Genomic DNA, 18932 nt, shown 5'->3' on the forward strand with positions numbered 1-18932 from the left:
TCTAACATTAAAAAGTTTTGTTGTCCAACTGAAAAAAAATTTCAGAAGAATTTTAAATGCTAAGCTCTATTCAGAAATAAAACCCATCAGTTTATAGATAAGAGAGGAGGTATTTAAAATTCTTAACTCTAATAGTCTAATGCATTTACAGTAGAGGCAGCAAAGGTGGAAGCTTGCACAATATGTATTCTTCAGTTTTAGAGAGGCTGAATGAAAGGAACAGAATAGGCATCAAGGAACTGGAATAGGGGCAGTAGGGATAAAAGAACTCCTTTGACCTGTCCCTAGGGAGCCTCTTAATTAGGCTTTCATTCCCAAAGATCACCAGGCTTGACAGGATCTTGAGAAATCTTGTCTGTTCCCTTGCTCACAGCAAGATATGCAATTTATAATCCGCCTATGTCTAGAAACATCCAGAAAAAGATTTCACAATATGTAATCCAAAATCTAGCAACCTTCTCATTCAAGGCACTCATCTCCATATCTAACTAAAATTCATGATTCTTTGCAGTGCAAGCATATTTTCTTTCCCTCTGGTTCTCTTTTCAGAGAATAATTATAACAGGGTAACTAGATTTTTTTTTTTTTTTGTAACAAGTTAGCAATTGGTTTCAGATCATTTGTTTTCATCTAGGTGTGAAGGTTTTTTTGTACCAGTATTCAGGACACTGGTAGGAAACAGTTGGGGACATGCTTTGTATAAGAATACCATCTTGAATAAGGTACTGCTCATTCCTGTCTATGCCATCACTGATTTTGAAATTTCAAGTTTTATTTGTTCCCTTGAACCTCTATTATAGAAGTGATGGCCATTTGACTTTTATATGTTATCTCTGTAATTCTGTGTTTTGATATCCAGACTTCCACTTATATCTTAGTATTGCTTACTGAGATAATACTTGGAATTTAACTCTTTTATGCATTATTTCTACTTTCCAGGGATATTTCTGACTCCTTCCTGACGCTTACTACCTTCATTTTGGAAAATTTCTCATTTTCTTTTATTTATTTTAAATAGAAGAGTTTGTAGGCTTAAAAGATGTGGATTTCTTTGGGCTAACTTTAAATGGAAATATGTAGATAGTAATGTACAACAAAAATATAATGAAAGCTATGACATTTAGAAAGGGAATAAAGGAAATAATTTTCCTCTTATAGAAGACTAATTTTAGTTTATAAAGTGAGTTCCTGAAAAATCTGCTGCCTGGCAGAAATGATTCAAAGTGGTGGTCTTAGCATTACCAACAGAATTAGAAATACTGTCCTGCAAGTTTATGATAAGATCAATTGAGAGGATAGAAAATATAAATGAAATCTCAGGTGCCTGGGGGGCTCAGTGGGTTAAGCCACTGCCTTCGGCTCAGGTCATGATCTCAGGGTTCTGGGATCGAGTCCCACATCTGGCTCTCTGCTTGGCAGGGACCCTGCTTCTCTCTCTCTCTGCCTGCCTCTCTGCCTACTTGTGATCTCTCTATGTCAAATAAATAAATAAAATCTTTTAAAAAAAGAAAATATAAATGAAATCTGGCCTATCTGTCTTAACAACAAAAATGTCCTTTATGAAGTACCTTTAAGGTACAACCCCATGAAATAATCCAGCGCACAGTAAAATGCCTGCAGTATTAATAGTACTCAAGAGATGTTTGTTCCATATATATAGTACACATTTTAACCAACGCAGCAAAGGAAAAATCTTCTCTGGCTCCGCATAACCTGATGGATAAGTTTAAGTTCCTTAGAATGGCATCTTAGGCTCTTCTCATGATCTGGCCTTTGTCTAAATTTCCAGCCTCATTTTCTGCACAAACCTTCTGGTGCTTAATGCTCCTGAAACTGTTCTTAGTTCTTCAACATTTTACTATTTTTTGCCTCCATGGTTTTGTTTTTGTTTTTAATTTATGCCCTTGCCTCTGGTCAGCTTAAAGAACTCCTATTCCTCCTTCAAACTCCAGCTCAGAAATCTCTGGGAAGTCTTCCTCAATTCTTCTCATAAAGAGTTTATCCTTTCTGCTAAACAACTCCCACAACTTGTATATACTTTCCATTATTGTACTTATCATATTAATAGTAAAATTTCCCTGACTCTGAGTCTGTCTCCCCACTGAACTATAAGCATTTATATGTATCATGTTTGTATATTTAAGGTTTGCTATAGTACCTGGCATACAGCAATTACTCAGTATATTCTTATTGAGCTGAATTTATTTGCCTGTCTAGGGTGAACAAAAATGTAAAATGGAACAAAAATGGAACAAAAATGTAAAATGGAACAAAAACAATTTTCTACTCTTGAGGGGAAATTATGCCACATGGGAAGAATGATAGACAAATTCATTTCAAATAACAAAGCATGTCTCTTTATCCTCTTCTGGAATAATACCAAATTCAAAGTGCTCAAACTTTTCTTAATACATATAGCTAGCCTCCATAATCATTCTCATGAATGATAGCCATACCAATTAATTGTACCTTGTATATGCCAGACACTCTGATCATCATGAGACATATAAAGAGGAATCAGACAAGGACTCTCTCAGAGAGCTCCAATTTTAGTAGGCTAGGATATATGTAAACAAACAATTATGATATAATGTGAGAATGATCATTTTAGAAGTATGTATAAGGCAATACAACCAGTTAATTCCTGTGGGGAGGTGTTTGGATTCAGTGTCAGGAAAAGCTCTAAACACTTGATGTATAACATAGATTGAGGATCAAATGATGAGTACATTTCTTAATTTAGATAAAGCATGAGCATCAGCTTGAACATACTTAATGCGTTTAGGGAGGATTCACTGAATAGAGAAGTATGGCTAAGCCAGCATTTCCCAAAGTTTGTTCTGCTGAACACTAGTCCTGTGAGATGCTTCTTTTAACAAAAGTTTCCATGGCCAAGTAAGTGGGAGTAATACTGACTAACTGTGTTACCATGTCATGAAATGGATCACAACATTCCACTTTCTATTAGCAAGGAGCTTACGTTATAATCAAGTCCAACAACACAACTCAACAAATCCCAGAATCCCGTCTCCAAGGATTTGTTTACTGGGACTCTCCATACGAATTTCTGGGTCAGTCAGGTTTAGTTAGAAAACAGAAACCATACCTGCTATTTGAACAGATAAAATGTTAATAAAAATTGTTATTAGGGTAAATTGTTAAGAGATAATAAGAAAACAATACTACATCACAAAGATAGCAAATTCAGGAAGCAGCTAACCCCTCTAGGGCTGGGGGAACAAAAGGAAGAATTTGGAATTATTAAAATTTAGGAGCTTAGAGGCGCATCCCTGTGGAGTCCCTCAGAGAAGGGAGTGGTGCTCACCTGAGATTGATGTCTTAAGAGGTGAGGGGACGTGATGAGGCAGATTTGGCAAGTGTTTAAAACTGCAAAGAAAGCATCCAAGCACTGCAGAACAACACCATGCAGACTAACATACATGCAACTGAGATCCCTGAAGGAGAATAGAGAGAGATCGGAGCAGAAGAAACATTTCAAAAGATAATGACCGAGAAATTTCTAAAAATAATGAAAGCATCAAATGACAGACCTAAGAAACCCAGAGATCTCCAGTAGTAGTTGCATACTGCTGTGTAACAAATTCTCCCAAATTTAGTGGCTTAAAACAACAAAAATTTCTTGTCTCCTAGTTTCCGTGGGTTAGAAATTTAGGAATGGCTTTGCTTGGTGGTTCTGTCCCCCACTGTGGAGAAAGCTGGCAAGGCAGAAGCCATGGTGCCTTTTAGCACCTAGTCTTTCAAGTTACACACCGTCACTTCCATCTGATTCTGTTTGTCAGTAGCAAGTTATGGTGGTTAGACCATACTCAAGAGGAGGGAAATTAGGCCCCACACTTCCATTTCAAATATCAAGGAGAAATGAATATTTTTTAATGTAAACAAAACGAAGATACTTGATTATCAGCAGACTGCACTGTAAGAAATGTGAAAGGAAGTCTTTCAGGCAAAAGGACCATGATACTAGCAAGAAATTTGTATCTAGGGGCACCTGGGTGGCTCAGTGGGTTAAGCCTCTGCCTTCAGCTCAGGTCATGATCTCAGGTCCTGGGATTGAGCCCCGCATCGGGCTCTCTGCTCAGAAGGGAGCCTGCTTCCCCCTCTCTCTCTCTGCCTGCCTCTCTGCCTGTTTGTGATCTCTCTCTCTCTCTGTGTCAAATAAGTAAATAAAATTTTTTAAAAAATTGTATCTATACAATGAAATAAAGATTTTGAGAAGTAATTAAACTAAAATGACATATAAAAGACATTTCTTTCCTGAAGTGACTGGGTGGCTAAGTCAGTTACATGTCCCACTCTTGATTTCAGCTTAGGTCTTGATCTCAGGGTTGGGCTCCACAGTGGGTGTGGAGCCTATTTAAAAAAAAAAAAAAAAAAGGATGATTTTTTTCCTTATTTTTACTTGTTCTAAGGATAGTTAACAGTCTAAAACAATAAGTTACAAATTTGTTGTGGATTTATAGCATATATAAAAAGAATGTGTGACAACAATAACAAAAATTGGGAGGGAGGAATTTTACGTGTACACTTGTAAGGTTTCTAGCTTGTACATGGAACAATCTAATATTTGAAATAGACTATGAAAAAGATGTAAATTATAAGCCCTAAGATAGCCACTAAAATATTTTCATAGAAACATAGTTAATAAGCTAATGAAATATGAAGGAATCATAAAAATAATTCAAAAAAGAGAAGAAGAAAGAAAAAAGACATGGGGCAAATAGAAAATAACTAACAAGGTAGTAGACTTTAATCCAACCATATTAATAATTACATTATATTTTTAATATCAGAAAATGTAGGTATCATAAGAGCAGTATATAATGTTAAAAAGGTCAGTTCACCAAGAAGACTTGTTTGTGTACCAACAACAGTTCTTCCAAAATATTTAATACTTTCAGAAAAACTGATAGAATTGAAAGGAGAAAGATACAAATCCACAATTATATTTAGAGATTTTAACACCCTTCTCTCAATAATTGGTAAAAAATATAGAAAAACAGTATATAGGTTGCTAATGTTATTAGAAGATACAGCAACTTAAAGAAAATGGCTTATTCAAGGGAAGAAAGGCACATTTTGCATTTCTTTTTTTATTTTATTATGGTTATTAATCATCTTATTTATTTTTATAAATGCTTACCTTATATTAAAAATGTTTTTCCTTGAAAATCATGTAAATCAAGCTTTACAAATTCAGTCCCACTTTTCCCCTTTGACCTGTAATTTAACTTCAGAAACAGTCTTCGTTTCTAATTCATTTTCACAAGTCAGTAGTTCTTAATATTTAAGATTTAAGTTTCCTGGTAAATGTACAAAATCTATATGAAGAAAACTGCAGAATGCTTCTGAGAAACACAAAGTAGACTAGTAGACTTGAAAAAATGAAAAGATCTACATTCTTGGCTAAGGACTAAGTATCATGAGGCTGACAGTTCTTCCCATATGAATGTATAAAGTTAATACAATTCCAATAAAATATCAAAAATATTTTTTTTCTGGATCTGGAAAGTTCATTCTAAAGTTAATATGGAAAAATAAAAAAGAGAAAAATAGTCAGAAAAAATCTACATATTTTTGCTACCACAAAAATTATTCTTGAACCTTGCCATTTATCCTTTAAAGAACACAAAAAATATATATTTTATATTAACTCCCATATCCATCCTTTCTGCTGCTCTTCATTCCTTTGTGTGGATCCAGATTTTCATTTGGTATCATTTCCCACTTGCTTGAAGAGCTTCTTTTAACTTTTCCTGAGTGAAGATCTGTTGGTAATGACTTCTCTTCAGTTTTTGTTTTTCTGAAAAATTATTTTGCTTTCAATTTTTCATGTATTTGCTGGACAAGGAAATAAGAGTTTGTTTTTTTTCTTTCAGTACTTTAGAGATGTGTCTCCATTATTTTTTTGGTTTGCATCATTTATTGAGAATTCTGATGTATATGTGCCTTTTGTCCTTTAGCTGCTTTTAACATTTTTCTTTTTGCAGCTGGTTTTCAGCAATTTTGTTAATACTGTGCCTTGGCATAGTTTTCTTTATTTTTATTTCCATTGGAGTTCATTGAGCTTCCTGGATCTGTGGGTTTATAGTTTTTATCAATTTTAGAAATTTTAAACTTTTATTCCTCAAATATTTTTTTCTATCACCTCCTGTCTCTATTTTCCTTTTCGGACTCCAGTTATATATCTGTTAGGCCACCTGGTATTATCCCAGAAGTCTATTCATTTCTTTTCCAGTCTTTTTCTCTTGGTGCTGCATTTTGGATAATTTCTGTTGCTGTCTTCAAGTTCACTGGTATTATCTTCCAAAGTGTTTCATTTGTTTTAAATCCCATTCAGTGTACTTTCATTTTTTAATATTGTACTTCTCTACAGGTTCCATTTGAATTGTTGTTATATCTTTGATATCTCTTCTCATCATGGTCATGTTTGCTCATATGTTCTGGAACATACAGAGTATATTTATATTAACTCTTTTAAATATCTTTGTTATTTACATCATCTCTTATTTCTGTATCTGTTTCTACTGATTTATTTTCTTATGGTTGTGGGTCATATTTTCCTGATTGCCAAACATTATAGATTTTGCATTGTTGCTTTATGGATTTTGAAGCATTTGTTTAAATAGGGTTTCATTTTTTTTTTTTAAAGATTTTTTTATTTTTATTTTTTTTTATTTATTTGACAGCGAGAGACAGGAGATCACAAGTAGGCAGAGAGGCAGGCAGAGAGAGAGAGAGGGAAGCAGGCTCCCCACCGAGCAGAGAGCCCGATGTGGGACTCGATCCCAGGACCCTGAGATCATGACCTGAGCCGAAGGCAGCGGCTTAACCCACTGAGCCACCCAGGCGCCCTAAATAGGGTTTCATTTTGATACACAGTTAAGTTACATGTAATTGGTTAGATCTTTTGAGGCTTGGTTTTAAGCTTTGTCTTGGCCTGTACAGTAGCCTTAGGGCAGGGCTAAACTAGCCCCACAATGAAGGTGATACCCATTCATTCTGAGTGTCTAGTTAATGTTCTTATATTGCAAGAGCTTTTCACTCTTGTTGGTGAAAACAAAATATACTTATCCCTTTCCCTCTGTGAACAGTGGGAACTGTTTTTGCCTATTAATTTCCAGTCTTGATTACTTTCCTCTCACATATACCTGAATCAATACTCAGCCAAAGACACAAGGAGATCCCTCTGCAGATCTCCAGAACTCTCTTTGCAGAACTCCCTTTTCTCTAGTACTCTGTTCCACCAATTCTCACTTGACTCCTCAAACTATGTTTGCTATCTCCTCAACCCAGTGAGACAACTAGACTTTATTTGCATTCTGCCTCCCGGACCCGCAGCCTGGAAACTGACTATATACAGTAAATTGGTGCAATTATTGGACTCAACTTTGTTTGTTTCCTTTCTCTCCAGGATCACAGGCCTATACTTATTATCCAATATCTAAAACCAGTTGCTTTTTTTTTTTCCTGTTTTAGCTATTTTTTTTCCCCTAGTTTTTTAAGTGGAAAGATAAATCTGGACCCAATTACTCCATTTTGGTCAGACGTAGAGGTCTGTCACTGCTTTTATTAGGCCTTATGATTCCCTCGTGGGTCATGCAGTGGTTGTGATACTCGGCACAAGTAATACCCTTCAGATGAGAAAGCCAGATTTGTGCTAAGCCATTAGTACCAGCAAGGCTACGTTTTCATGTAGGGAGTGGGTGTTGGGCAAAGCACAGATGATTCCCAGATGTCCCTGACAATGGCACAAACTCTTATTTTCTACTGTTCTTAAAAGTTCATTCTCTGACTGATTTAATGCCCCTTAATGAGTGGTTCTGTTTGTTTCAAGAACTACAATTATAAGTCTACTTCTCCAAACATCCTAAAGGGAAGATCTGTGGGTGTTAAACTTTCTGTATTCTCATGTGTCTGAAAAATCTTTATTTTGTCATCATACTTGAGTGATAATTTGACTTGCCAAAGGTTTCTAGGTTCAAAGTTTTTTTTTGTTATTTTTGCTCAGTATCTTGAAAATATTTTTCTGAGTTTTGTTTTTTTTTCCTATTACCAGCTTTACTGATGAGAAATAGAATGACAACGTTTTCTCATTTTTTACAGTATTAAGTACTTTCCCTTTGGAAGCTTGACAATATATTTTACTTTTCACAAGTTTCATCATGAACTTAGATATAAGTTTTTTAAACTTAATTTTGACCAGCATTTGATAAGTATTTTATTTTATTTTTTATAAAGATTTTATTTATTTGTCTGAGAGAGAGAGAGAGCACAAGCAAGGGGAGGGGCAGGTAGAGGGAGAAGCAGGTTCCCCGCAAGGAGCTCAATGCAGGACTTGATCCCAGAACCCTAAGATCACGACCTCAGCCAAAGGCATACACTTAACCAACTGAGCCACCTGGACGTCCCTTGATAAATATTTTATATCTGTACACATGGATCTCTTAAAAAGAATTCTGCCAAATTGTTAGTCATTTTATTTTAAGACATTGCCCACCTACCGTTCTCTCTACTTTTTCCTCCTGGAAATATGTAACTAGTGTCATTTCTCATATATATATTACATTTTTCTTTTATCTTTTATCTTGGTGCTGGGAGCTTTCCTCAGTTCCATCTTACTACTCATTAATTTACTTTTCATCTATATTTTCTCTGCCATTTAGCCCATTTTCTGAGTTTAAAATATAAAATACAGTTTTTATTTCTGAGCTGTTTGGTTATTTTTCTTAACTATTAGGTTATTTTATGTGTTTCATCACCTATATTTATTTGTTGATTTCCTCTTTTATTTTATGAAAATATTGAGTGTATTCATTTAATATTTCGAACCCAGATTTCTATATTCTGTTAAGCATTTGCTGATGAACTTCTTGCTTGGATTGTGTGGGGTAATCCCACTGACTTCATACAGTTGGATAAAATTAGATAGTATAAAAAAATTCACAGTACAGTAGTAGCACAAACAAGAAGCCTACTTTTTTTAATGACTTTTCTCATCATTTGACTATGTTCTGTTCTTTGATTCTCATTGATATTCTCATCTTTACCCCTTCTATTTTCAGCCATCTATTACTTTAAAAAGAAAGAAATTAAAAGTGCACATGTCATTCATTCCTTCTCCCAATTGTTTTCTTTTTCCATTTTTGATCTTCCCTAATTGGAGATTCTGTAATATCCCTCAAGATCAGAAAGTTTCTCTTGGTGTATCTCCTGGTTGACTAACAGCAGTTTTTCTTATATTCTACATTTATTTAAGGGAAGCCTACACCTACTTCCTGTGTTGATAAATTGGCTCACTAAACCTAGTTGTTGAAGTGAATACTCATTTCTTTTCTCAATTGAGTAATTATCTTTATTAAATTAATGCATGTAAAATGCTAGCACACATGCACATAGTGAGCTCTCAGTAAAGTTAGTGATCATTATTTTAACTTCTTTATCTTTTCGAAAAGAGAATAATTTAAAATTGATGATATTTTAAAAATATGTTATTATACTAAGATAGCAACTAACTGTTTTCTTTATTCACTAGAGAACATAATGAGAAGAGAAAACAAAAACTGATTTGAGGGTTTCTGTCTTATTTAAGGGAGATGCAAGGAAAACTTTTTATAGGTTTTTAAGGATTATAAAAATAAGATTGTCCTCAAAAGCAATTACATTGACTACAGAAAATCAAATTCCTTCTGATCCTTTCCCTGCTTCTAGTATTTGGTAAATGTAATCTTGTCATCCATTCTAAGAAATTATTCTAAAACACAAAGTTTTGAGTATAAGGATATCCAAAATACCTTTCTTTCTTTCTTTTTTTTTTTTTCCGAATACCTTTCTATTTATACGTGTTTAAAAACTAGAAATATCTGGGCGCCTGGGTGGCTCAGTGGGTTAAGCCTCTGCCTTCGGCTCAGATCATGATCTCAGGGTTCTGGAATTAAGCCCCGTATTGGGCTCTCTGCTCAGCAGGGACCCTGCTTCCTTCTCACTCTCTCTGCTTGCCTCTCTGCCTACTTGTGATGTCTCTGTCAAATAAATAAATAAAATCTTAAAAAAATAAAAAAATAAAAACTAGAAGTATCTTGTGAATTTACTCAGATGATACTTAAAGACTCAAACAAAATGGGAACCTGTTTGTAATGTCAGAAGAAAAATGTAGGATAATAAATTGTAAAGATTGTTAACTCAAATATTGGAATAATGCACAGAAAAAAGACTGAAAGGAAATTCACCAGAATATTAACTATGATTGGTTTAGAGTAATCTTTTTCTATATACTTTACAGACAATTTTTCCTATAATTTTCTACAATGAATGAATTGCTTTAAAAATCAAGGAAATAGGAAAAAAAAATCAATGATCTGGTATTAGCTGCATGACTTAACTTACAAGTTGTTCAAATCAATTGAGATAGAGTATGTGAAAGCATGTTGTAAACTATAAACTGAAGTAGTAAGCTAAATTATTGTTATTATCAATAACTGAAGAGTAATATAATTCATCTTTTGAACTCTTCATATGGAGAGCTCTCTTTTCGACCAATTTCGTCTAATTTATTTTTGTCAATACAAATGGGGTTCCAAAACACTTGGAAAATCTCCCTAAGGATAATAAACTGTTTTATCTTTTTTGTTACTGGTTTGAACTATTACTGTGATAATAATAAACAAAATCCTTTAAGCATATTTTGCCTCCTCCTTTTTACCCAGGCAGCAGCAGTATCTCCCTTAAAAAAAAAAAAAAAGAAAAAGAAAAAAGAAAGACAAAACTATTGACATTTAAAACTGACAACTTTCTCTAAAAAGTGAGTTAGTTAAATCATGGGCAAAGAATATACCAAATTTACAAGAACAAATGTATGCTTATTGAGCAACAATTAATACTAGTGATTTCATATGTAGATTATCTATAAATTGAATACAATTTTTTAATTTTTTTTTAACATGAGTAGTTTCAAAAGTCCTTTGGTGTTTAATAGCATGTGCTATTATTAAGACAGTTGTTAAAATGCAGATGTTTTGTTCAGTGCCTGACCCTTTCAAGATACTGCCTAGGAGAATGTTATTACTTGCGATTGAACTATTTTGGTGCCTCCCAGCTTCTTTCCTCCTTAATACCAGTTTTGTGACTGATGCTTTGGTAGACAAATGGAGATTCCGCTGTGAACAGGCCAGATACAGATCCATCCTTGGGTTGTATGGAGTCTAGTCACACAAGTATTTGAGTGTCTAGTGTGCACCTAGCCCTATCCCAAAGGAAAAGATACTCTGTATATGCTGAAGAGCTTTTGAGTTCTTACCCTGTAGCATGGTATTTTCCTGACTGCTACATACTCGCTTATTTTGACTTTACGTGAGTTCTGAAAGAGAAGAATTGAGAATAACAAGTCAGTTATCTTCTTTTCATCTAAGACTAGGAACCCATCTAAACTGAGGGAAATCCAGGTGTCAGAAGATTCATTTAAAATGAAAGATACTAATTCTGCCATAGAGTTTTAGAATTGTGATGTAGTCAATCATATCATTCTTGAATAAACTAATGCTGTTGTGCCATATTTTCTTAAGGTCATTTCAGATATGCAGATATATGGGATATATAAATTCTGACTAGCTAATGAGCATCACAAATGAATGTGGTAATAGCTAAATCAGTAGATGCTATTTTTTAATTTGTATAAATTTAATGTCATCTGAAAGGATCTCCCATTTGCTTTTTAAAAATAATTTATAAGGCTTATAATATGGGATTTCTCACATACAAAATCTCACAATGGAAAAATAAATGTTATTTATTTAATGTCAATTTTATAACATCTTGCGCTTAATATTTGTATAGTTTTATGAAAATTAGGACAGGAGTTTATCATAAGAGGACACTTCTGTGGACTTCTTGATATTAAAAAAAACAATTCTAAAACAGGTTTACTAATCATACAACTATTTCAGAAGTCATGCTAGAATGTGATTTTAGAATAGGAAAGTTTAGAGTATAATTTTAATTCATTTTTTATGGCTTAAGAATATGAGAGAAGTGTCATGTAACACCACATTATTTGGCGGAGAGAGGGCTTGCTTTTAGGGAAGTGAGAAACTCCATTATTAAACCCCTATCTTTCCGTCATGCCAACCCTGACCTTTAGTCACCAGCCTACCCCTATATGTTTCACTCATCCTTATCCTGTTCTGTAGAGAATTTTGTTCAAATAGTATTCTTGGAGAAAGTCATATCTGTTCCTCTGGCCCAATGGAAAATCAATCTAGCCTACTCCAACTGGGTTCTCATTGCTTCTTCACAATCTGTTATTGATCTCCCATTTATTCCCCAGCACACTTCCCTCAGCAGGTGCTTCAGATCTTTCTGCTCACACATCTAATTCACTGCTTACCCTTCCCATTCTCACCAGATAATATCCATCCTACTTTACTGAGAAATTTATAGATACCTAGTGCTCTTTCATTTTGCCTTTTCTCTACTTTAAAGCAGCAAACTTTGAGTATCAACCATGTGGCAGGCTCTTGTGCTTATTTCTGGCACATAGTAGGTGCTCAGTAAATGTTACAATGAATGTATGTGTTGATGAAAAGATAGGTTTAGAGACTGAAAACAGGCTCCTTAAGTAGAGGAAAAGGAAAGAAAGGAAGCGTGCATTTAGATATTATGACCTTGGATGTTCTTTCTTAGTAACGTAGGATGGTTTCCTATCTCAAAAGGAAGAGGTGTTTTTTATTTTCAGGGCTAGACTCTTCATACCATTCCTTTTTTTCTTCCTCTCTGAAAGTGATTCAACTCCCTCAAAGGAGGACAACTTCGCTACATTAAAACACCCCCCCCCCACTGAAACCCATCACCATCATCAACAGCTAAAATTCTGACCCTGCTGACTATAACTATCCTGTTTTCATACTTCCCTTTTGCTCAAGTACTCTGCAGTTACTACAGTATAGTCATTTCCTTGTCACCTGTATTGTCCTCTTCATTCACTTTTATCTGTTTTATTCTCATCTACACCAACTAAAATCTCATCCCCCCCCCTTTTTTAAAAGATTTTATTTATTTATTTGACAGAGATCACAAGTAGGCAGAGAGAGTGAGAGGGAAGCAGGCTCCCTGCCAAGCAGAGAGCCCGATGTGGGACTCAATCCCAGGACCCTGAGATCATGACCTGAGCCGAAGGCAGCAGCTTAAACCACTGAGCCACCCAGGCGCCCCTCCCCCCCCTTTATTAATCTCACCTGTTTTTTAAGACTCACCTCTCACACTAAGTTTCCCTGGCCCCTGTAACTAGAAGCTTTCTCAGGAGGCCAGCATTGTCTGTGCTGCTCCTATGACATATATCCTAACCTGCCTTCTATTTCTATGCAATGCCATGGGTTTCATTTCCGTAACATAGTCAGGGTTCAGTAGATATTGGTTGAATGAGCATTGGTAAGTTGAACACCTTAAGTGGGCATGACAAAAGAAAAAAATGGTTAATCTTTTTACAAAATAAATTTTTTTCTTTGAAAAAAATCACTCTAATAATTCATTTTTTTTTCTTTTTTTTTCCCATTTTATTTATTTTTTCAGCGTAACAGTATTCATTGTTTTTGCACAACACCCAGTGCTCCATGCAAAACGTGCCCTCCCCATTACCCACCACCTGTTCCCCCAACCTCCCACCCCTGACCCTTCAAAACCCTCAGGTTGTTTTCCAGAGTCCATAGTCTCTTATGGTTCGCCTCCCCTTCCAATTTTTTTTTTTTTTAATAAACATATAATGTATTTTTAACCCCAGGGGTACAGGTCTGTGAATCGCCAGGTTTACACACTTCACAGCACTCACGATAGCACATAATAATTCATTTTTTTTTTTTTTTGCTGTCCCAGAAATTTTTTTTTCCCTTTTTATTTATTTATTTTTTTTTCAGCGTAACAGTATTCATTCTTTTTGCACAACACCCAGTGCTCCATGCAAAACGTGCCCTCCCCATCACCCACCACCTGTTCCCCCAACCTCCCACCCCTGACCCTTCAAAACCCTCAGGTTGTTTTTCAGAGTCCATAGTCTCTTATGGTTCGCCTCATGCTTAGTGAAATAAGTCAATCGGAGAAAGACAACTATCATATGATCTCCCTGATATGAGGACATGGAGAAGCAACATGGGGGGGTAGGGGGATAGGAGAAGAATAAATGAAACAAGATGGGATTGGGAGGGAGACAAACCATAAATGACTCTTAATCTCACAAAACAAACTGGGGGTTGCTGGGGGGAGGTGGGATTGGGAGAGGGGGAGCGGGCCATAATAATTCATTTTAAGTACTGTTTCCATCCGTGTCTTGCCACTCCAGTGAATGAAATTGTCAGGAATTTGGCTAGTTTCAGTTTTTAGTTAGCAGGCTGTTACTAGAAATGGTGATGTTGGTATAGCCTTGGTTCCCTGCCTTTATTGCGGTAGGAAACTAATACTGCCTTATATCATATGTATTACTAAAGTCTAGATTTCTTCAATGAAACTTAAAGGGAATTGTGAGACACCTCTGAAAGACTGGTTTCTGAACTGATTCCAAGGAGGATTTTTAAGATTACAAATGGGAATTCCTGGTTTGCTTTCAAATGGTTCTGATATTCTTCATTTTGTCATGTTTTTCAGCTGGTACTGGTTATCACTGCACTTTATCAAATAGCATCCCCATTTCAATTGAGAATGAAGAGGTTCTTGGATAAAGAACTTGTAAAAGTCAGGTACAATAATAAAGTCATGGATGATTCTTGGAATTTGCTAAAATGAAATCCTGCATCTAAGTGCGATGTAAGTGCAACATCTTAGCCATATAAGATCATTATCATAAAGTAATCATCATGATTAAAAAAAACTCTAATTGAATCATTATTCTTTCCAAAAGATCTGAATTCTAAGAATACTTCTCAGAAGCTCTTAAACTTAATATGGAGCAGGAAATATTGCAATGAGTCCTCAAGAGTGAGAAATAAAAAAACAGTTGTGCTGTTCTTTCATTGTGCTTTTTAAATTTCATTATTCATAACTATATAGTACTTATGTGTGGTGAAGAATGTAGTCATAGGGGAATGCATCTGTCAGCATATTAGTATATAAAAAAGAATAAAAGTAAAAAAACAAGCATACTCAGTAGGTTCTCATATTTCATATTTGAAGCTTTAGCTGTATATTCCTTTTTAAAACAAATCTAAGAAAACAATAAATAAATTTTTTAAAGGTTTATTTATTTATTAGAGAGAGACACACACATACAAACAGAGAGGACAAGCAGGGGGAAGGGCAGAGCGAGAGGGAAAAGCAGACTCCCTGCTGAGCTGGGAGCCCAATGTGGGACTTGATCCCCCAGGCCCTGGAGATCACAATCTGAGCCTAAGGCAGACACTTAACCATCTGAGCCACCCATGCCCAACAATAAATAAAAATTTTAAAGTGTATATTTGTGACATAACTAGGTTAAAGAAACTTTTATGTAGTTGAATAAAGCTAGATCTGTGATTTTTTATTTTGACTGCCTGGATGATACCAATAGCAAAATAATGCCCAAAATATGCATATCATTTTGTAGCTATAGCTACAAGGGCACAAATGATATTTTAACATTTAATCAGAAATATTACATATATAAATTTTAAAGAAATCTAACCTAAATTTTGTGATGGTTAAGATTTTTAGTGGAGTCTACCATCAGTATAAAATTTCAAAATAATGTACAGAGATTGAAAGTACAATGGATGTCAAAGAAGAGAAAGAAAAGAAATCATAAACAACTCAATAAGATGTTCAAGGATCTTTTGAGCTTGATTCTTCACCTACCACATTAAAAAATGAAATCCCTAATCCTATATATTTACGGATTCTACATTAAAGTCTTTTAATTTAGTCGTTCTGTTTTTCAGTCTTCTTGTATCTTGACATTCTGAATCCCATACTGACTTAAGAAAGCTGGGGGTGCCTGGGTGGCTCAGTGGTTTAAGCCTCTGCCTTTGGCTCAGGTCATGATCTCAGGGTCCTGGGAACGAGCCCCGCATCGGGCTCTCTGCTCAGTGGGGAGCCTGTTTCTCCCTGCCTCTCTGCCTACTTGTGACCTCTCTCTCTGTGTCAAATAAATAAATAAAATATTAAAATTTTAAAAAAAAAGAAAGAAAGCTGTCGCATCAGGCAGCATAGGCTACACTGCAGGGATGTAGGCCAATGCTGCAGGCCAGGCCTAATGGCTTCAAACAAGTTGGTTTCTTTGTTACATGTACATCGTTAGTTGGCTGGGGACTCTGCTGTACATTATCCTCATTTAGAGACCCTGGCTGAGGAAGGGGGTCTACCTCCACTCTTTCACAATTACTGCAGGAAGGAAAAAATAAAATGGAAAATAGCACAAAATATTAAAGCTTCTCCCTAAAAGTGATATGTGTTACTTCTGATCACATTTATTGACTAACGCCTCGGATATGGCCATGCTAACTTCAGATGGGGTCAAGAATGATAATCTCCCCATGTGCTCAGAAGGAGAAAAGCCAGAAATATTTTGTGCACTACTAGGTAGAGTTCCACATCTACCTAGAAAAGATCAGAAATGGCAACTATTTTAACTCATTCTCTGTTCAAGTCAGATTTGAGTGTTGCTTCTTTCTCTAGTTGCAGAACTAGAAGAATATCAATGGATGATAACTTTCTTCAAGGATTAAATATAAGAGAATGTTATATGGAGCATTAGAGAGAACTGTTTTATTCTTCTCTCATTTGTTTATGGACTCATGGTCTTCTTTTGCCCCCAGGGGGGCTATAATTTGGTGGGAAACGTAAGTCTAGGCTCCATGAAACAACTGGAGGATGAGACAGACTATCATATCATTCCAGTGAATGGTGATAGATCACATAATAAAATCAAAAGATGAAATTAAGTGAAAGACCAGTGTTGAGTGAGTTAAACTTTCCTTGAAGAAAGTACACCTACCATTAGATGGACATGAAATACTAGGTTTAGGCTGATAGAAGAGAAACATAGCAACTAGGAAGTCAGAAATGGGAATGAGCAAGAAAGAAGCAGATATGAGATTTGCTCAGCTGGAGTAAAGCGTAAAATTAAAAAGTTGAAGTGGCACGTTAGAGTTAGTTTTTTGTGAACTTGAACACCAAGCTAAAACATTTATATTTGACCTGATGGGAAATAATAAGAAACTGTGGATTCAACCAAAGCCAGAATAAAAGAGTGTTTTAAGTTATAGGAGTTTTTAGGGCATACCTGGAGAAGAAACTCCTAAGAGGTTATGTTTTGTTACAAAAAATTTTTTGAGAAAGCTGAAGACTGGGTTCCTTTTTGACCTTAAGGAGTTTCAGTTTGGTTGGTGAGATAGACCATGCCTTTGAGATAAAAGTAGTCTTTGGTTAAAATTTTCAGGTATAAATTTGGTCACTGATGGAAATGATTTCCCTAGAAATAGTTAAGAAAAATAAACTCAAATTCAATTATTCAAAAAAGTTTTGGTTATCCTACCTGGAGGTAAGATGTTGATTTAATTTTTGTTACGGTGGTTAAGAAACCCACACTTATTAGCATATTTTGTTTTCAAATCATGAAAAAATAAAAATTCATTTTGCCCTATTAAAACATGAACCATGGTTTTGTAGGGAAAGCATGGTCTTTGGAAGGAGACATATCCAAGTCTGCAATTTGATAGAGAAGTAGGGAAGGTTAAACTACTCTATCTTCTAGAACCTCAATTTCCCCAACTATAAAGTGGCAATGATGGGAATACCTAGGTGGCTTAGTTGGTAGACCATGCTATTCTTGATTTTAGGTTGTGAGTTCAAGCCCCATGTGTAGGTAGAGTTTAATTTAAAAGAAAAAATTTTTAAAGAATTTATTTATCTATTTGTCAGAGAGAGAGAGAGAGAGAGAGAGAGAGCGCGTAAGCAGGGGGATTGGCAGGCAGAGAGAGAAGCAGGCTCCCTGCTGAGCCAGGAGCCCGATGTGGGACTTGATCCCAGGACCCTGAGATCATGACCTGAGCCAAAGGCAGACGCTTAACTGACTGAACCTCGCAGGAATCCCTAAAAAAAATTTTTAATAAACAAAATAGCAACAATAATTGTATCTATCTCAGAGTTGTCATTAAATAATGAAACATATATAAAGTGCCTAGCATGTAATAGGTATGATAGTAATGTCAATGATTATATATAAGCAAACACTAAATATTATTGAATTGAAATTTAAGGAAAATTTTCTATCTTCATATATTTGTAAAAATTATAAAATTAATAAATTGTAACTTAATGATTTATTAACTAAACTCTACCTCATAATACTATTTTTATTCTAGAAATAAGTAAAAAGAAGAAATAAGGGGAAAAAAACATTTTAGATCAGAGAATGCAAGGTTATATTTCTAAAGTGTTTGTGATCCTTGGTTGGTTTGTTCCAGTTAGCAGATGTTCTTCCTACACCAAAGGCAGCAACTTTCATCAGTGACTACTCACAAAACTTTGTGGTAAGCAGTGCACTCCTATTTTTCAGATGAGGAAGCTATATAAAATAAGTAGCACTCAAGAAGTTAGTTGAAAAAGCAGTAGTTTAATTCATGGCATTTGGTTTATATCACTATGTTGACTTTGTGGCTCCCCAGTAGCTTTATAGTACCTTGCCTTTCAGAGGAAAATATGGTTATGAGTGTGTCAGATCTTCAAACTGTATTGCAAGGACCACATTTAGTCAATCTAAGGTCCCTGAGGATTTAATCACTTCCCAAAATTGTATTTTCTGGTTCTTTCCCATATCTGTACCATACGTTGAGTATAGGAGATCTGAGAGTATGAAAATAAATAAAATGAAAATGAAGAATTAAATAGAAATTCATATTTAACAGCCTTAAGGTGGTGATCATGAAATTTTATCTGAAATTGTCTTATTAAATTTTAAT

The sequence above is a fragment of the Meles meles genome, chromosome 6 (genome assembly GCF_922984935.1).
Source record: "Meles meles chromosome 6, mMelMel3.1 paternal haplotype, whole genome shotgun sequence".
In the NCBI taxonomy this organism is placed as follows: Eukaryota; Metazoa; Chordata; class Mammalia; order Carnivora; family Mustelidae; genus Meles; species Meles meles.